The 21316-nt window shown below is 44.3% G+C and overlaps 1 pseudogene; it reads right to left on the bottom strand.

Moving 5' to 3' along the window:
- Window positions 1-203: 203 nt before the first annotated feature.
- On the bottom strand, window positions 204-545 carry LOC114708866 (annotated as a pseudogene).
- Window positions 546-21316: the final 20771 nt, after the last annotated feature.

Raw genomic sequence — 21316 nt, 5'->3', positions numbered from 1 at the left:
CAACAGTCAGTAATACTTTTACCACACTGTTTTTTCGTCTATGTTCCCTCCCTATCAAACTAGGTTATGTGTGTTGTGGGGTATTCACCAGAGAAGACTACTGCGACATGGGTTTAAGCCAATCAAAAGTCTTTATTAGCTGGCCAGCAACGACACTGGGTGTTCAGCATCCAGTGTAGCACTGAGCCTTTCTCAGGATGAGCTTTTATTTTTTTATTTTTTTGGAAGGTTCTACATTTTATTACTGGACAAACTACACCCCCAACTTAAAACATGACCCAGTCTTCAGGTTAAAATGTTGAACTCCATTCACGTGGTAGGATTGCTTGATGACCCACAACTCAGTATAAACTGTCTTGCCATTGCGTGAATCCTTACAGACCCAGCTTTGTTCTCCTCCAGTGTCTTCTCTTGGAGTTGTACCTTATTTTGTTACCAGTTTTCATCTGAATCCACTGAGGAATAGGACGATTTTGCTTTTGTTTCTTGGCCAGGAATCACTTGATTCTGAAAGTCTTGTGAAAAGACATGGTGAGAAGCCAAGGCAGGAGCCCACCGCACGACGGAGGAAAGGTGAAGAGCTCAGGATGAGCTTTTAAGCACGAAAATCATGATCTGGGTTGACATATTTCAGTTATCAGGAACAGTTAGTCAGAAGCAGAACTACAGAAGTCAAAAAGCAAGGTCAGTACATTTAGAGAGTTTTCCAAAACTATGGACTTTGATGTATTAGGTCTTTGTTTTCATTTTTGGCAGGTGGTGCTGTCTATGTGTTGAGTTTTATGACCTGAATGGCACTTCCATCATGGAGTCAGTTGTGCTAAGGTCTGGGGACCTACTAAAGTCTGGGCCACGTTACAGCATCATGTCCCTAAATACATTAAAGCCTTCCCACAAGAAAATAAAAGACATTCTAATTTAGACTACTGTATGCCTGGTACCCAAGGAGGCCAAAAGAAAGAACTGAACCTCCTGAAACTAGAGTTACAAATGGCTGTGAGTTACCATGTGATCATTTCAAAACGTGCTGGCCCATCAGATGCTCATTTCCTTCCTTCCTTCTTTCCTTCCTTCCTTTCTTTTAATTAATAATAATAATAATAATAATAATAATAATAATGATTAATAGTGTTTTGAGGCCAGGGTCTTACAGTGTAGTTCTAGATGACCTAGAACTTGCTATTTAGACCCAGCTAGTCTTGAAATTACAGGGATTCACCTGCCTCTGGCTCCCATATGCTGGAACGAAAGGCCTATGTCGTCACCTCTGCGCTTCCTTCATCCCTCCCTCTCTCCCTCCCTCCCGAACTCTCTCTATCTCCCCCTTCCTCCCTCCTCCTGTCTATTCTCTTTATTTTTCCCTCTCTCTTTCTCCTTTTAATTTTTAAAAATATTGTTTTTAAAGATTTATTTACTTTATCTTATGTGTATGAGTGTTTTGCCTGCATGTTTCCATGTGTACTATGCACAAGCCTTATCAGTCAGAAGTGGATATTTTAGATTCCCTGAAACTGGAGTTATGGGTGGTTATGAACCACCATGTGGGTGCTGGGAAAGAAACCCAGGTCCTCTGGGGAAAAAAAGTGCTCTTAACTCTTGAGCCAGCTCTCTAGCCCCCTCTCTCAGTCTGGCCTTCAACTTGTTAATAGCTGATGGTGACTTTGAACTCTTCTTTTTCATCCACCTTATTGCATAAGTTGAACAAGGAGAAACCAAGCACTAGTTGGAGAATGGAGAACTCAGCCTTTCTAAGCAGAGGACCCAACTTAAGCTAATGCTCAAATAAACTTGGGTCTTCCATTGAAGTTTGATGGCCTCTATGTATTTGATTCCTGGAGTTATTGGAATAATATTGAAAGACCCCCAGGGGAGATCTTCCTTCAGGAGAGACCCCAAACCCAAGGAACACACCGAAACCACAGATCAAATGCAAACAGCAAGAGGGTTTATTAGATACACAGGTACCTGGGGTGAAGTCTCTCGGAGGACTTGCGCCCCTTCCTAGGGCAAGGGGGACTTTTTATAGGATCCCAGGGGCAGAGGCGTGGTTACAGAAGCAAGAAGCATAGTTACAGGGCTCCTATTGGTTGTTTCAAAGAAGGCCAGGGTGAACTTGGGGTCGCGTTCTTTAATTATCAGAAGTTTGATGTGTGGCTGACTTGGCCTTGCCCAGGGTATGGTGGGTGTTTTTCCAGCCCAGCTGCTTATTTCTCAAGGCCAGGGGGCCAGCCATAAAATATCCTGATTTGACTCAACTGTTTTTCTCCCAAGGCCGCTGACCATAGTTATTACTCTCTCAAGGCTGGATGGCTGACCATAGTTATGTCTCTCTCAAGGCCGGATGGCTGGCTACAGCTGTGAACTCCTGTTTTTCTGATTCCTTCAGAATGGCGTTTCTTAGGCTAAGTTATTGGGACCGGGGGGGGGGGGGTGCATTTCATCGGCCCAACGCCCCAGGTCCTCATAATGGAGTGGGGGGTCTTTCATTCCCTCATTTTCTTTTGTACCAAATGGAATCTTTCATTTTAGGATGGAGAATAAGGGGTCAGCTCCATCTCTGACTGTCTGAGCCTCTGATATTGCTGGGCTAGGATCAAAGCCTGGACAACAGAAACCCTATCCTTGATGAATAGCACCAATCTGTTGAGGATGCATGGCCCAAACAATAAAATGAGCAGGAGGATGATTAGGGGGCCCATAATGGTGGAGACAAGGGTCGTAAACCATGGTGACCTTTGGAACCATCCTTCAAACCATCCCTGTTGAGACTTGAATAATTGTTGTCTCTGTTTTAATCTTTTTCTTAATTTAGCCATGTTATCCCTGACTACTCCAGTATGATCTGCATAGAAGCAGCATTCTTCTTTGAGGGCAGCACATAACCCGCCCTCTTGTAGGAGGAGTATGTACAGCCCTCTCTTATTTTGCAGCACTACTTCTGATAGGGATGTCAAGGATTTTTCTAACGCACTAACCAATTTCTCTAGGGCTTTGATGTCTGTATTCATGGCTACTTGGAGCTGTCTGAATTGGCCAGTCTCCATAAGGGCTGCGGTCCCTGTACCTACCCCGGCAGCTATTCTGCCCATGGTAATTCCTCCCAGTAACAGGGCCAGCGTCAGGGAAACAGGCTCTCTGGTGATGCCCCTCCTAATGTCAGGAGGACTATTAGGGGGGGTCAAGGGAACCCCCGGGTGAGTCTTATCTTTAGTGGGTTTGGAGAGCGTTGAACTAGATGTCTCGGTGTTCTCAGCTTCGTTGGGTTCCTTGGCAGCCTTCACATGCGACGCGTGGACCCAAGCCGCTATCCCGTCAACCTTGAGTGCGGTGGGAGTTGTTAACAGGACGGTGTATGGTCCTTTCCACCTCAGCTCTAGGTTCCTGGATTGATGGTGTCGGACCCAGACAGAGTCCCCAATCTTGAATGGGTGAGGCACCACCGGGCGATTCAGTTGCTCCCAGTAGGCATCGGCCAGGGGTTTCCACACCGTCTTTTGTACCAGTTGGAGGGCTTGGAGGTGCGCCTCTAGGGTAGGGCTAGTGGCAAAAGAGGAGATATCAGGGTGAAGGAAATTTACAGTTGGTGGGGGAGCCCCATACATAATCTCAAACGGGGTTAGGCCATGAGGCCCAGGAGTATTCCGGGCTCGGTAAAGGGCTAGAGGGATTAGGAGCACCCAATCTCTAGTGCCAGTTGCAAGCGTTAATTTGGTTAAAGTCTCCTTAATGGTTCTATTTGCACGTTCTACCTGTCCTGAGCTCTGGGGGCGGTATGCACAATGAAGTTTCCAATCGATCCCCAGTAGCATGGCCACCTTCTGACTTACCTGGGAGACGAAGGCGGGCCCATTGTCTGACCCCAATATCTGGGGCATTCCATACCTGGGAAAAATTTCCTCCAGGAGTTTCTTGGTTACCACATTAGCGGTCTCCTTCTTGGTAGGGGAGGCCTCTGTCCATCCATGATGTAAGCTTATCGCTCGGGGCTCTATTCCGCCCCCATTTTCTTTGCTAGTTCCTGGTCCTCCGGGCTTCCACCATCCGGAGGGCCTGGGTCAGCGCGATCAGCTCTGCCTTTTGGGCCGATGTTCCAGGCAGCGGTTAGGCCCAAACTATCTCTGATTCAGTGGTGACGGCTGCTCTGGCCCTCCGTTCTCCTTCTTGGAGGAAGCTGCTCCCATCCGTGAACCAGATAAAATCTGGGTTCGACAGCGGCTGATCTGTTAGGTCGGAGCGTGTGCCATGGGCCTCCGCCAGAATCTGGAGGCAATTGTGCTCCTCGGATGGGTCTGGCAAGGGCAGCAGGGTTGCGGGGTTGAGGGAGACAACTGGTCCGAACACCACTTGGTCTGTGTCTAACAACAGAGCCTGGTAGTGGGTCATCCTGGAATTTGAGAGCCATCTATCTGGGGGCTGCCGGACCAGAGCTTCCACCGCATGGGAGGATAACACAGTTAATGGCTGTCCCAAAGTCAGTTTCCCTGCATCCTTGAGCAAAACAGCAATGGCGGCTACCATGTGCAGACAGGGGGGCCATCCTGCAGCTACCGGGTCTAATTTCTTGGATAGATAAGCTACAGGTCTCTTCCATGGCCCCAGTCTCTGTACCAGCACTCCTTTTGCAAAGCCTGAGTTCTCGTCCACGAACAGTTCAAAGGGCTTAGTCAGATCTGGTAGGCCAAGAGCTGGTGACTCAAGTAAGGTTCTCTTAATTCGTTGAAAGGCCTGTTGTTGCTCCTCTCCCCAGTGGAACATGACCCCGGGCTTGGTGAGAGGATACAGAGGGGCAGCCATCTCAGCAAAACCCGGGATCCAGAGGCGGCAGTAGCCGGCAGTACCTAGAAACTCCCGCACCTGGCGGGGGTTCCCTGGAGGGGGTATGGAGAGTATGGCCTCCTTTCTTGCTTTCGTGAACCATCTCTGTCCTCCCTCTTTACAGTAAGCACACTGGTCTTTGTCAAGCGGTGTCCTTCTTTGACCTCCCGTCCTAATTCCCTCTCTGACTTGTCCCTGAGACATTACAGTGGCCAGGACTTTACTTATTTCCCTATGACGTTTCTTATCTCTCTCTTTTTTTCCTCAGATCCAACACCTCTTTCTCTTCCTCATTTCAGGATCTTTTCTGCCTCTTTCCCTCTCCCTCCGTGTCTCTGTTTCTCGCCCTCCCTTCCTCCTGCTCGCTCTCTGCTCTCGTCCTCTCGCTCTCTTCTCTTCTCTCTTTTTAAACACTTTCTCTGCCTCTCTCAATAAATCTGACAAACTGAATGAATGCAATCCTTCTAGTCTCTGTAACTTGGCCCTTATATCTGGACTTGACTGATAGATGAAAGACAAGATGACACCCGGCGCCTGTCCTGGATCTTCCGGATCATACGGGGTATACATCCTATAAGCCTCTCTAAGTCTTTCCAAGAACACTGCCGGCATCTCCTCCTTTCCCTGGATCATATTCCTAACCTGAGCCGAATGGGTAGGGCATCTAGTGGCCCCTCGGAGACCCGCTAAGAGCAACTGGCAATAGAGACGTAGGTGCTCCCTACCTTCTGGGGTCGCGAAGTCCCAGTTCGGGCGGGTGAGGGGAAAGGCTGCATCAAGGCCGAAAACGGCCAGTATTGGAGCTGGTTCGTCGCGCCTTCCTCGTAGGCGACCGGCAATTGGGGAGGGAGCCGGAGCCTCATCCTCCCGCTCCCACTGTAGAGGCTGTTCAGAGGCCGCGGCGGGGGCCGGTCCCTCCGGCGCTGTCGGGGGGGGGGGGGGCGGGGATGTAACACTCTGGGCGGGGTGGCTTGGCGCCCACAGGTGACGCCGCCCCTCCTGTGCCACCTTCCCCAAACCGGGCCTCCCCAGCTGTCCCGGAGCCGGTCGCGGCGCACCGCCACGGTGGAAGTGTGCTCGGCAGTGGCTAGTCGCCGGCCGGGGGGCGGTCCCCCACCGACCCCACCCCCGGCCCCGCCTGCGCGCCCCTGCCACATCCCGCGCCCGCTGCCGGAGCGGCGGAAAGCGGGGAGAGGAAACGACACGCTGGTGGAGGGGAGCGGGAGAGATCCGCCGATCCGGCTTCCTCGGCCCCGGGATTCGGCGAGCGCTGCTGCTGCCGGGGGGCTGGAGGGGGGAGAAATGGCCTAACCCATGGAGGGGATTCTGTTGCCAGGAGTCTCCACATGGCGATGTATGGGACCTGGTCCGGGTGGCCATGGGGACTCGGAGCGAAAACTTTTCCCTCCACCTGTGAAATAAGACTGAGGCTAAAGGTTCCCTCACGAGGTCATCCTACATCCATCATGACCCATTCGGCCTCGCAAAGGGGTGGTCCATTTATTCTTCTTGACTACAATTTCTTCGTTGTTGGCTACGTGTCTTCACGTCTGACCAGTGGTTAAGCGTGAGGCTCAGGGGGGTGGTGACAGTCTGTCCCATGGCTGTTTCTAGGAGGAGAACGGTTAAACAGAAAACAAAGAACGACAGACAAACACAAATAAGACTAACACGCGCTGCGCGGCTTCGGTTCCAAACCGAAAGCAAAACCTCAGAAGGAGACTGCGAGGGTCCGGACCCCTCGTCTCCGACCAACATAACGTATCCCTTGGATACGTGAGTGGCCCCGAAAAACCGTGCCCCAGAGGGGACTTCAGACTGTGCCCCAGAGGGGACTTCAGACACCCGTGGAACGTCTTCCAGGGTCATGGTGGGCGAAGTCCGAGCTCGTCAGCTTCTTCAGCCCTCACCGCCACAGACAGAATATCAGGCGCGCAGACAAACAGACAACACTCAGACAGGACAGGGATGACATATACCGAGGCCGGCCGGCTTACCTCCTGACGGTGGGTCGGTGGTCCCAGGGAGGGGTCTCTTTCCCCGTACGGGCCACCAAATGAAAGACCCCCAGGGGAGATCTTCCTTCAGGAGAGACCCCAAACCCAAGGAACACACTGAAACCACAGATCAGATGCAAACAGCAAGAGGGTTTATTAGATACACAGGTACCTGGGGCGAGGTCTCTTGGAGGACTTGCGCCCCTTCCTAGGGCAAGGGAGACTTTTTATAGGATCCCAGGGGCAGAGGCGTGGTTACAGAAGCGAGAAGCATAGTTACAGGGCTCCTATTGGTTGTTTCAAAGAAGGCCAGGGTGAACTTGGGGTCGCGTTCTTTAATTATCAGAAGTTTGATGTGTGGCTGACTTGGCCTTGCCCAGGGTATGGTGGGTGTTTTTCCAGCCCAGCTGCTTATTTCTCAAGGCCAGGGGGCCAGCCATAAAATATCCTGATTTGACTCAACTGTTTTTCTCCCAAGGCCGCTGACCATAGTTATTACTCTCTCAAGGCTGGATGGCTGGCCATAGTTATGTCTCTCTCAAGGCCGGATGGCTGGCTACAGCTGTGAACTCCTGTTTTTCTGATTCCTTCAGAATGGCGTTTCTTAGGCTAAGTTATTGGGACCGGGCGGGGGGGGCATTTCATCGGCCCAACGCCCCAGGTCCTCATAATGGAGTGGGGGTCTTTCAATATTTTGAATTAGGCAACATGGCTACTTCTGTTAATTGGCCGTCTCCTCAAGCTTTTTATAACACTCCTGTTTGGTCCCTGAATCCTTAATTTGCTTGTCTGGTTCCCTCTTCCCACATAGAAGCATCAAACTTCAAATGTTAGCTTATCAAAAAAACAAAACAAAACAAAAAAACCCAAAAAACAACAACAACAACAACAAAAAACCCACAGGAATTGACACTGCAGGGGTCTGATATGGTGGTGTATGCCTTTAATCTCAGCACTCAGGAGGCAGAGGCAGGAGGATCTCTGTGAGTTCAAGGCCAGCCTGGACTACATAGTAAGCCCCTGGACAGCTAGGATTACATAGAGAGATGAGAGATGAGAGAGAGAGAGAGAGAGAGAGAGAGAGAGAGAGAGAGAGAGAGAGAGAGGAGAGAGAGGAGAGAGAGAATCAAATGGGGGAAATGATGAAGAGGATCAGAATGAGTTAAATTTTTTTACTAAACTTATAGCTAAGAATAATGTGTGATATCTTCTGCTTCTTGCTTACTTTTTGTATCAGCTAAAGCTCCTCCCTTATCTCTAGAAAACAGACATTAGCCTGCATCAGCTAACCCCTCTTCCATATCTTTAGAAACAGACATCAGCCAAATATAGCCATTCTAACCTTATTGTTTCTACATCAGTAAATATGCTCATTGCAGAGAAACTTCTGAGCATGGCCCTCAGTTATGTAGGGTGAAAGTGCAGCTTATCAATGACAGAAAATACCAGAAATGACATTACATAGCTTAATAATGTTTTAAAAGATTATGTGTCAGAGCTTATCTCCTCGTAGCATTAGCTCAAGTTGGGTCTGCTGGCATAGTAAGGTGAATTCTCCATCTCTCTGAATGGTGCCAGTTTCTTATTGGTCTCTTTCTACAATAGTCACACTTTCTAGTAGGCATGACTGAGCATCCTTATGTGGTAAGGCTGGCATTCTGACAGGAGGGCAGAAATAAGATCTTTGGGGGATGAGGTATAGAGGTCACGTGCTGGTGGCCATGTCTGAAGAACGGCAGACTGCAATTGACTTCAAGGCAAGGCCCCAAGAGCCTTGGCCCCAGAATGTTTCTTGCTACTGCTGTGTCTTTGCATGTTTGCCGTTTCTATTTCTCTCTAGTATGGCATGATGTGAATGGTGTGGGGAGATCCCCACTGCCCTTAATGCAGTATGATCATCTCTTAGAAATATCAGTTCTACTGGGCATTTTAACCTGTGGATTATTATGAAGATTATTTCCTCATAAACTGTACTGTTTAACTGAAGCAATGATTTGATACAATAATAGTGTTAGCCTAAATGGGATTTTGAAGGGCTTATGATAGAGGTTAGTTCAGTGGAAAAATTAACATAGGTAAAGGTAGGATAAAATGTTGCTCCTGCCTCTGATAAAGCAGAGGCTCCAGAGGATAAAAATAAAAGGAAGTGTCACACAACTAGAACACATGAGTTTCTATTGAGAAGCCATATAGACTGTGGCTTAGGTTAATGATTAAGAAAAACAACTGAGTCTCAGTAGCCCAGCTAATTTAAATTCTTTTCATCTTAATGTTGGGAGATGTGTTCACACATTTTGGAGTGCATCATAGCTGAAACAAAGCTTTGAAAATGACTTCAGGTTAGATTAAAATGTTTTGATAGTAGCTTTGAGGTGAAAAGCCCAAGAAGACAATCTAAAGTTCACAAGGACACATAGCTGAGTGATAAATTTATTAAGGTTAGGGATCAAAAAACAAAGCAGCCCAATTATCATTAGCCAACATACCTTCCTTACTAGGATTGGTTGGTTGTAGCTAGAGTTTTCCTGCCTTGCCCACAGTCAGGACAAATCTCTCTCACTGGCCAGTCCCACAGCCGCTCAGACCCAACCAAGTAAACACAGAGACTTATATTGCTTACAAACTGTGTGGCCGTGGCAGGCTTCTTGCTAACTGTTCTTATAGCTTAAATTAATCCATTTCTATAAATCTATACCTTGCCACGTGGCTCATGGCGTACGGGCATCTTCACATCTTCCTGGCGGCAGCTGGCAGTGACTCCTTCTGCCTTCCTGTTCTTTCTTTTCTCCTCTCTGTTAGTCCCGCCTAGCCACTGGTCAATCAGTATTTTATTTATTGACCAATCAGAGCAACACATTTGCCATACAGAACATCCCACAGCAGTTGGTGATCAAAGATGTTGATTAATTCCTTGTACCTCAACTTCCTGATATAAAAAAAACTGTTGATGAGAGGGTATATACCCTAAAGATTTAAAGCAGAGCTGATAGATTGTTTTTCATATATAGAAGTTTAGGTTTATGATTCTTTTAAGATTCCTTATAAGATTACCTTTCAAGATAAGTAATAAAGTGATTGATTCTTTTTTTGTAACTGCAATATGCAGCCTGCCAGCAAAAGAACTGGCTGATAAAAATACCTTGCTTGCTCACCCTCTGTTAATCTATAACAAGTTACTTAGATGTAAATGTATGTGGGTTCTTAGATTTATTTTGTTTTAATCACATAAGGGAGATGAAAAACATGTTTTTACCTGTATTCCTTATAATCATTAACTTGAAAAATAGAATGTAACTACACACTGTAATTTTTATATTGCCTGAAAGATTTTGTTTGCATTTATCAGCTATAGAGGAAAAATAAAGAGCAAAATACAAAAGAAGAATAAAGAAAAAGAAGGAAACCATCAAGAGTGTGTGTGTGTGTCTTTCCCCTTACTCCCTCAGATTAAAAAAAGTCTTAGTATGCCACTGACTTTGTGGTTGGTCCTCATGACAGTGGGATAGGGTAGTCATGTATCATCACTTCTGTAGTTTATTGGTCAAAGAAAGTCACAAGACTGGCCCCAGATCAAGAAATGGGTTGATGGATAGCTCACACCTATATTCCCAAGACTCAGGGAACTAAGTAAAAAGAGTTAAGTCTAGTCTGGCTACATGGTAAATTCCAGGTCACCCAGACATACAGAGTAAGACTTTGTCTCAAAACACCCTCATGTCCCCAAATAGGAAAAATATAAGAGAACAGATTCTATTTCAAGAGGATATACAAATAATTGGTAGTCCTATTTAATCCTCCCTAATTCTAACACATATATACTGCCTGTCCTAGAAATATAATTTATAAAAAGGCTGCCCTGAGTTAGGGTCCAAACTTTTTACATTTTATTTTTCTTTTATTACACAACATTGAGTTCTGGTTATTATTATTATTATTATTATTATTATTATTATTATTATTATAGCTATTTTTATTATTACTATATTGCAGCATATCTTTCAAGTTGGATTTGTTTGATATTTCTTTATCATTAGATTGTTCTTTATTAATTTGTTTTTTATTTTTAATTAAATTTATTTGTTTTTTGAGACAGGGTTTCTCTGTATAGCCCTGGCTGTCCTGGAACTCTCTCTGTAGACCAGGCTCGCCTCAAATTCAGAGATCCACCTGCTTTTGCCTCCTAAGCTCTGGGATTAAAGGCATGCGGCACCATCACCTGGCTGTTTTTATTTTTTAATTTATTGAATTTATGTATTTGTGTGAATGTGTGTGTGTGTGTGTGTGTGTGTGTGTGTGTGTGTGCACAAAACACAAGCATAGAGGCCAGAGGACATCATGAAGATTAAATTCATGTTTTCAGAATTATTGGCAGGTACCTTTACTTGATGAACCATCTTGCCAGCCCATGATTATATACTCCTTATATTTTAAAAAATGGCGATACTACATTTCAATATGACATCTCTTAAAATTATTTCCTTTAGCTGCTTTTCTAGGGATGATTAATGAACAAAGCAAGAAATTTCTAGTTAGCATTTACATGAAAGCATTCTACCTAAGAGACAAATCTATCTACAATGTGTCTATAAAATATATCTACTCTCTCTTTAGTGTAAATGTGTGCATGCATGTGCAGGCATGTGTGTGTGTGTGTGTGTGTGTGTGTGTGTGTGAGAGAGAGAGAGAGAGAGAGAGAGAGAGAGAGAGAGAGAGAGAGAGAGAAGATAAATTGTTCATGTCACAATGCATATGTGGAGATCAGAAGACAACTTGGTGACTTTATTTCACTTTTTCACATTTATTCCAAGGATCAAACTCAAGTCACCAGGCTTGCTTGGCAAGTGTCTTTACCCACAAGTGGTGCTATCTTGCCAGCCCCAATACCTATTCTTGATTGTGAATTACTGATGTTGAGGTGATATAAAATTGATACTTATCGAGTGAAGATAGCTTGAACTATGATAGTGAATTCAAGGCCAACCTGAGCCACAGAGCAATAGCATATTTTTTAAAATGTAAAATGTAAAATGACCCTGGGAATGGTGGTTGACACTTACAATCTTAGTGTTAGGGAGGGCTGAGGCAGTAGTACCACCATGAGTTCTAGATCAGTGTGGACTTTCACTGAACTAGCAGATCTTTATCTGCAAGTTCTGAGATCCAAGGACCTGAAAGAATGGAGTGGACTACGTGCTGTAGACAACCTTACTTCAGTTTCAGTGTGCTTTTATACACAAATGTAATAAGGAAAGCAATAACCCAAGGAAAGTTGTTTGAATTCAGAATAACATGTCAATAAACGTCAGCACATACTAAATATTGACAGTGTAGCCCTTTCCCAGAACTTTCTCAGAACACACCAATTTAAACACAGTTACCTGGCACATACTATAGGCTATATCTAGGAAAGCAAGGAAGCAGAGCAGAAACCTATATCCACATTTAGGGTACACTGACCTGCCAGGAGTCATCCCTGGCAGCGACAGGTCCTGGCAGAGGATGTAAGGAGTCACTGGGGGAGGAATGAGCCAGGCATGATGGTTGGGAGAATCTTACAGCCTGACTGACTAGCAACCAGAGTGCTTCTTTATTTATACAAAATTTAGTAAGCAAGGATAGATTCATGTTGTTTCAAAACACAGATCATATCTTTTTTTTTTTGGACACGTGTTTTACTTCCTTTTGCTCATCTTTTAGTCATCATTAATAAACTATGACAGGACAGAGCTACCATTTCTAATCTTTTTCCCTCATGTTTTGACATCATTAATAAACAGACTTATTCTTCTTGCTCATTAACCCTATTGTGGTGGTATTGTGTTCCCCAAAATATTGTGTACCCTAATAAACTTATTTGGGGTCAGAGAACAGAAAAGCCACTAGATACTTAGGATAGACAATGGTAGCACACACCTTTAATCCTAGCATTCCAGAGGCAGAGATCTACCTGGATCTCTGTGTCTTCAAGGATACAGCCAAGCATGGTGACTCATGCCTTTAATCCCAGAAAGCGAACCTTTAATCCCAGGGAGTGGTGGTAGAAAGCAGAAAGGTATATAAGGCGTGAGGACCAGGAACATTTGGCTAGTTAAGCTTTCAGGCTTTTGAGCAGCAGTTCAGCTGAGATTCATTCTGGACGAGGACTCAGAGGCATCCAGTCTGAGGAAACAGGATCAGCTGAGGAATTGGCAAGGTAAGGTAGCTGTGGCTTGTTCTGCTTCTCTGATCTTCCAGCATTCACCCCAATAACTGGCCTCAGGTTTGATCTTATTAATAAGACCATCTAAGATTTCTGCTACATTTGGCGCCCAACGTTCGTGGTACAAATTCATGAACAAGCTGTTTGCCTTTGGCCTTGCGGGCCCCAGCTCAGACCCAAGCTACACTCAGCCAGTTGTGGTGGCGCACTGGTTGGATTTACTGAAGAAGGATCCGGAGTTTGAGGCCAACCTAGGAGAAGCTTCGGCCGAGGCCGAGCCACAAACAGTGGAGGGAGTGGCTACTGCTCCGAGTTGCTGACTTCTTCTCATCGTGTTGGTGACTACAGTGATGCTGCTACCTGGGACAAAGGGTTTACTGCTGCTTGTTCAGAGAAGAATTGCCAGGACCATTGTGTTACAAGAAAGCATCGGCAAAGGTCAGTTTGGAAAAGTTTGGCAAGACAAATGGTGGGGAGAAATTGCTGTGAAGATTTTTTTCTTCTAGGGAAGAACATTCATGGTTCCCAGAGACAGACATTTATCTGACTGTGTTTGCTCCAATCCACAGAGGAGGCACAAAAAAAAAAAAAAAAAAATCAAATCTGCAGGGAACCATGACCACGCCTAACAGCAACTTTGAAATCTTCAAAAGGAAGATGGGACCTCACAACGATGATTCCACATGGACTATGATAAAGCCATTAAGCTGATTAACACCACAGAAACATTGACTTTGGACTACAAACTGGTCAGGACAATTTCGAGATGACTAGCTGAGATGATCCAGCCTGACAGGCTACTCGAACAAGGAATTGTGATAAGCCCTGAACCCCTATTATGCAGAGACTGGACAAATGATACAGGACTTCACAATTAACCCAAAAATTTTCTTTTCAGGATCCCCTAAAGATTCTTCACCCCCAGAAAGCAGGAAGTAATTTTAAGAAAACGACACCCACATTTCCAAGAGGTGGGGTGGGAGGTTTTTGGTCGTTTAATGAGTTTTGGATATTGTCATCATTTATGACGGTTGGTTACAAGTTGTTAATTGTTAATGGTCAAGAAAAAAGCTGAACAAGGAGATTAGACTCAGAGTTTTTGTTTAAAAAAAAGAAAAAGGAAAAGGAAAAAAGAGAATATAGATATGAGGTAGATCATTGAATCTATTCTGAGAAAAAAGATAAAGAAATAATAGGATAAATGGGTAGATCACTGAATCTACTGTAAAAAGAGAAAGGGGAAGATATAAAAATGACAAGGTAGACTACTGAATCTATCGTGAAAAGAAAAAAGAATATGGATATGATAAGATAAAAAGGTCAATTATTGAATCTACATTTAAAAAGGAACTACTTGTTTTGTTTTTTTTTTTGGTTTTTCGAGACAGGGTTTCTCTGTGTAGCTTTGCGCCTTTCCTGGAGCTCACTTGGTAGCCCAGGCTGGCCTCGAACTCACAGAGATCCGCCTGGCTCTGCCTCCCAAGTGCTGGGATTAAAGGCGTGCGCCACCAACGCCCGGCGGAACTACTTGTTTTAAATAGAATAAGTAATGAAAATTTTTGTCTGTGTTTATCAAATATGACTGGACTGGACATTGTTAATATATATAATGGAGTTTTTTGACTGTATATATTGTATATACTTATTAGTTTTTCTTGTATTAGTTATAAGCTTTTTTAAATTGTAGACAAAAAGAGAGGAAATGTGGTGGTATTGTGTTCCCCAAAATATTGTGTACCCTAATAAACTTATCTGGGGTCAGAGAACAGAAAAACCACTAGATACTTAGGATAGACAGTGGTAGCATACACCTTTAATCCTAGCATTCCAGAGGCAGAGATCTACCTGGATCTCTGTGTCTTCAAGGATACAGCCAAGCATGGTGACTCATGCCTTTAATCCCAGAAAGCGAACCTTTAATCCCAGGGAGTGGTGGTAGAAAGCAGAAAGGTATATAAGGGTGAAGATCAGAAACTAGAAGCATTTGGCTAGTTAAGCTTTCAGGCTTTTGAGCAGCAGTTCGGCTGAGATTCATTCTGGATGAGGACTCAGAGGCTTCCAGTCTAAGGAAACAGGATCAGCTGAGGAATTGGCAAGGTAAGGTAGCTGTGGCTTGTTCTGCTTCTCTGATCTTCCAGCATTCACCCCAATAACTGGCCTCAGGTTTGATCTTATTAATAAGGCCATCTAAGATTTCTGCTACACCCTATAACTCAATTTTTAAGTATCTACAGGCATATGACAGCCTGTGCTCAGGCTGGTTGCTTTGGTTGCTTCAAGGACACTAGACCAAAACAAAAATCTTCAAGCCATCCTTGCATTTTGCCTGGAACTTGCTCTATAGGTCAGACTGGCCTTGAACTCACAGAGATCCGCCTGGCTCTGCTTCCTGAGTGTTGGGATTAAAGGCATGTGTCACCACCGCCCGGCCTTTATCTCTTTTTAAAGGTTAGTAAAAATGTTTGTGTTTTTAAGATTTCATAGTGGTTTATGGAAAACATTTAAAGTTCACAAAACCCTGTATAATAAAGTCAATGTTTAACTATGTTTTAAGATATTGAATTTTATTATAAAATATTAAAATTAATTTGAGTTCTTGTTTAACATCTGTTTTTTGTTTTGTTTTTTGAGACAGGGTTTCTCTGTGTATCCTCGGCTGTCCTGGAACTTGATCTGTAGACCAGGCTGGTCTTGAACTCTCAGAGATTCACCTGCCTCTGCCTCCAGAGTGCTTGGTGTAAAGGCGTGCACCACCACCACCTGGCTAATCTATCTGTTTTGAGACATGGTCTCACTATTTTGCTCAGGCTGGCTTGGAATTCTCTATGCAGAGCTGGTTGATTTTGATGTCATAGAGATCCATCTGTCTGCCTCTGCCTCCCAAGTGCTGAGATTAAAGGTGTGTGCACACTCAGCAATATTTGTCTTTTGTTCCCTGGATCACTGGTTAAATATAACACTTTAAAATCCAAACATTATATATTTGTTTTATTTTAGCAGATTCAACTAGAAGAACCTTGAGGTTTGTGGCTATTAATGCATTAAGCTCACTGAAAACAGCCTTGTGTCCATCTGTAGGACATCCCCTTCACCACATCCTAGGTACAATCCTTCACAACAATGTCAACATTTAAATTACTTATGAACATTAGAGTGAAAAAGATATCATGAAGAGAGTTTACCAACCCAGAATCATTTACTGGAGATTTGAAGTCTGACACAAAACACCCATGGACATGTGTAGAGAGCTTATGGGCACCAAGAAAGATGGAGTCTGTTGTTTCCTGGAGACTGTATTTTAAGATGGGAAGAGGAGGTTTAAAGTAGTCTTGAAAGTAAAACCTAGGCAGCTTTACCTATCCTATTATGGAAACTTTTCTGAGGCAGGATCTTAGGCTGAGAGGGTGACAGGGTTGCAGCCATCCAAGAGAAGGGTCAGACTGGGGGAAGCAGGCAGGTCCTGGGAACCCCACCAGAGATGTGCTACCCTCTGCCCTCAGGCCCCGGGAAACCCACCAGATGTGCTGCCCTCTGCCCTCAGGCCCCGGGAAACCCACCAGATGTGCTGCCCTCTGCCCTAAGCCCTGGGAACCCACCAGATGTGCTGCCCTCTGCCCTCAGGCCCTGGGAAACCCACCAGATGTGCTGCCCTCTGCCCTAAGCCCTGGGAACCCCACCAGATGTGCTGCCCTCTGCCCTAAGCCCTGGGAAACCCACCAGATGTGCTGCCCCTAGACCCAGACAACTAAGAGCCACATAAAAAATGAGTTCCAGACATTTCCTGCCATAACCTAAAGGATATGATAGATTATACACCATAGCTGTCAGAGGGAATGAGTTTCCTGCAGATAAGAAATGGGATGTCTTACTGTCAGAGAAAATGGGTCTGCTGGTGATATAGATTAGATGACAGAGGTTGCTAGATGATATGGCTATTTCCTTGCAGCTGCAACTCTCCAGTTAGTTCAAACCAAGCATCTCTAACTTGAAGTAAGCACCAATCCTGAGCTTGTAACTATTTAGAGCTGGAATTCCCCCAGGCCCCCTACCTTAACTGTAACACGAATTGCTGAACGACCTTATTAATAGAAAACCTAGAGCCAGATATTGGGGTGAAAGCTGAAAGATCAGAGAAACAGAACAAGGTAGCCACATTCTTACCTCTACGAAATCCTCAGCCTCAAGAGAGAGACTTCCTGTTTACTCATGCCTTATAGACCTTTCTGTGCCCTGCCATCTTCCTTCTTTCCTAGTGCTGGGATTAAAGGCGTGTGCTACTATGCCTGGCTCTGTTCCCAGTGTGGCCTTGAACTCACAGAGATCCTCCCAAATGCTAGCATTAAAGGCATGTGCTACCACTGCCTGACCTCTATGTTTAATATAGTGACTGGCTTTGTTCTCTGATCCCCAGGAAAGCTTTATTGGGGTACACAATATATCACCACACCTAACTACTATAAAAACCCTGCTTGATTGCTGCTCAGGGTGTCTTCTGCTGAGCTGCTGTGTCAGATAGCTCAACGCTCAACAATAAAAAGACTCCTTGCTTTTGCATCAGACTTGGTTTCTTGGTGGTCTCTTGGTTTCTTTGGGGGGACTCTGGGTACAACAATGTCACCAGGCTGTTCTCAAACTTAAACTGGCTGTGCTGCTAAGGCTGGCTTTCAACTACTGATCATCCTGCTTCTGCCTTCCAATTGTTGGGTGCTGCAAGTTGCAAAAATATACAAAATAGGATTTCAGCTGATTATGACAAAGGTAAGACCTGGAAGAAGCCAAGGGCCTTCCAGAGGTCAAGCTGAGGCTCAAGGAGCCTTGGTGATATTTGGCTTTTGATTATCAGCCGTTTTCTACTATGAGTTTCTTGTGTGCTATTGTAGCTTTTCCATCATTTATTGGGCACCATTTCTCCTCTACTAATGGAATATTTAGATAACCTTCTGCGCTGACAGCTATGCACAGGCAGAACCCCAGTTCAGGCCTCCCTGTAATTATCGTCATTGGCAGCATCTGGCCAGGCCCATCTCCAAAAGGAGGAAAGTACCTTATCAGAGATACCTCAGTACTCTATAAGAACAGACTTAAGTGTCCAGGCAAATGTGCCAATTAAGCTTAACTGCCTCCTTTCCCAAATCTTATCTCTAGTTCCAGATTTTCCTTCAACTATCATCAGAGGCATCTAGCTGTATACAGGTTTCCTAGGGACTGAACATATCTTCCCCCACTCTGCATAAAAACGGCAGATAACTTGGACAGATAGGAGCCACAGGAAAAAAGAAGGCAGTTTTATTTTCTCCCATTGACCTAGCAACTTATAGATTCTTAACATTTTCTACCAATCACATTTAAGATTATAGTTGAGCACATAAGATCCCTCTTCTTAGATATTACCTGAATTTAGCCTTTAGTTAATTCATTAGTCACTTCCCTTTTGGGTTGCAAATGATAATTAACAATAACTGCCCCTCTATGTGATTATCACCCCTCCATTTGACCCTGGAAGCCTGGTGGTCACTGCCTGAGGAAAATTCTTACCTGCCTTTATGACCCTGTAGAATTCAAGCCTGGTGACCTTGCTTGACCAGGGGATTGCTATTGCTTGGGTTTATAACTGGATTTCTGGGAGACTTAGGAAGGATGTGGAGAACTTAGAGATGGAGAATGGAGAGAAATAAGAAGGATTTTGACCAGAGAGTACGTGTGGATGAGCTGGAAGATGAGGAAGAGTCAGATGGGGAAGTACTAGCTGGGTAAGAACAAGATGAAAAGGACCTAGATGAGGCAGAATTAAGATAGAACTTAGAGGGAGCAATAGATAAATATAGAGAGAAATCAGGCAAGAAAGGAGCTAGGCACGAGAACAGAACTGAAACTGTGTAAATAGGATGTTATCCCAGAGGAATTAAAGCAAGTGGACTATAGAGCTCGGTGTGCTGAGATTCTGTTTCCCTGAAATAGTCCTCGCCATTAGTAGTTCTCTCTCCTGAGCCCCTAGGATGTGTAATATTAAGGCGGGTCCCTCTAGATTTATATACAAAAGTTGGGATTCCAAACGTATGTCACCATGACCAGCTATGGGCCTTCAGCTTAATCTTCCTGCATCAGCCTCTGAAGGTTACACTACCAACTCCTAGCAAAGTCATTGTTTGATTTTTTTTAACCAAGGAATGCTGTCTTAGTTAGGGTTGTTATTGCTGTGAAGAGACACCATGAACACAGCAACTCTTATTAAAAAAAATAAAACATTTAATTGGGGTGGTTCACTTACACTTTTCAGAGGTTCAGTCCATTATCACCATAATGGGGAGCATAGCAGTGTGTCTGCAGACATGGTGCTAGAGCTGAGAAGTTACATCTTGCAGGCAACGGGACGTTGACTGACTGTCACACTGAGGGAAACTTGATTAAGAGACCTGCTTCCACAGTGACACATTCCCTCCAACAAGACCACACCTCCTTATAGTGTCACTCCCTTTGGGGGCCATTTTCTTTCAAACCACCACAAATGCAAATACAGTTGCTCTAGGGAAGTTCCTGTCTGTTTTCTTGCCTGCATGAACATTCCTAAATAGTCCTGGAGCTTGGAACACTGCAGATCACGGAAAACGGTCTCAACCTTAACTTTCCCCCCAAAACTCTGTCTGAGAATGTTCTGTTGCATTCTGGCTGTGCACGTGTGGCAGTGGTGGTATGGACTGGACAAGACTTCAAAGATCAGCTGGAACTAACAAGGTGTGGTCTGCAGTAGTCTGTGTCTTCTGAGAAGCAAATGACCGGGTGTAGAGCACTGAAGTGACTACGGTAATGTATGGTGGTTTTTTATTTGTACTGAAATGTGATTTTCACTGTATGTTAATAAATAAAGTTGCCCGGGGGTCAGAGCTATTAGAGCCATAGAAAGAGCGTGGCGGTGGTGGCGCATGCCTTTAATCCCATAGATCTCTGTGTGTTCAGGGATACAGCCAGCATTGGAGACATACACCTTTAAAACCTGGAGGGCTGTACTTACAGGCAGTGACGAGGCAGTCATGTGTTTGGGTTTACAACCAATGATAAGGCAGAACAGAAAGACTATTTAAAGACAGACACACAGGAAGTAGCTCTCTTTTGGAGAGGTAGGAGCACCGCAGGAGGAAGGGTAAGATTTTAGCTCTGAGCTCTGACCTCTTGGCTTTCTCTTTTACATTGGTTCTGTGTTTCTTATTTAATAAGAGAGTTGGTTACATCTACATCTGGTACCCAACGTGTCCTGACTCAACTTGGTGTCTGCCTTGACACTTCTCAGCCTTCCACCTCCTAGTCTTGGCAACGCTTTTAGGACTGTCTGTGATACTAATGGTCCAGATGTATTACCAAAATAATTAATTTTTGTTCAAGCTAAAACATAAAACTAAAGTAACCAGAGGAAGTATAAATAAAAAATAATAGTCACATTGTGCCTGGAAAACACTGCTAATCTCTTCAAAAGGATAGATGTTAACATAGCTTATGTATTCCAAATGCCCATTTATCTCAGTCACTTTGAAATGAAGTTTTTTGTTATGATGTCAGAACCAAATGAAAACACACCAAGGAGTTGCAATGCAAATTGGTTTATTATGGCCAGTCTGACTTACAATCTTATGGGAGCTGGAGATATGGACCATAAACAAGGGAGTCCTTTTATAGTCAGATTTCAACCTTTTGCAAGCAAGCACAATACAAAAGGAGAAATGGCAGTTAGCTATTTTGAGCAAGCCTTGGAACTGTTCAGGTTTGTGGGGTTGTGGTTAGTCAGTTTCCTGAGAATGGTTCAGAACAATGGAAACAATTTTTAAGGCATGTGAATCATAAAGTTACAGAGGCAAAAACAAGTTGCAAATTACAGTGAACAAAATGAGGTTAGTCAAGTTAATATCATTTCCATAATCTACAGTTTACCATTATATGGACAATATCTTATTAGCTGATTCGAAGGTAGATGCTTTAGAGAAAATATTTGAGGAAGTAGAGAGAGTTTTGCCTTGCTGGGGATTACAAATTGCTCCTGAAAAAATACAAAGAGGAGATTCTATTAATTACTTAGGATATAAAATAGGCCTACAAAAAATTAGACCCCCAAAGGTTCAAATCAGGAGAGATCAATTGCAGACTCTTAATGATTTTCAAAGATTGCTAGGAGACATTTCCAATTTACGGCCCACTATTGGGATAAGTCCTGATGAACTGAGTAATTTGTTCAATACCCTAGATGGGGACAACGACTTAAATAGTTCAAGAGAATTGTCAGCTGAAGCTAAGAGAGAATTGGCTTTGACAGAAAAGA

The sequence above is a fragment of the Peromyscus leucopus genome, chromosome 3, assembly GCF_004664715.2.
Source record: "Peromyscus leucopus breed LL Stock chromosome 3, UCI_PerLeu_2.1, whole genome shotgun sequence".
Lineage (NCBI taxonomy): Eukaryota > Metazoa > Chordata > Mammalia > Rodentia > Cricetidae > Peromyscus > Peromyscus leucopus.
This window is presented reverse-complemented; position numbering and strand designations above follow the sequence as displayed.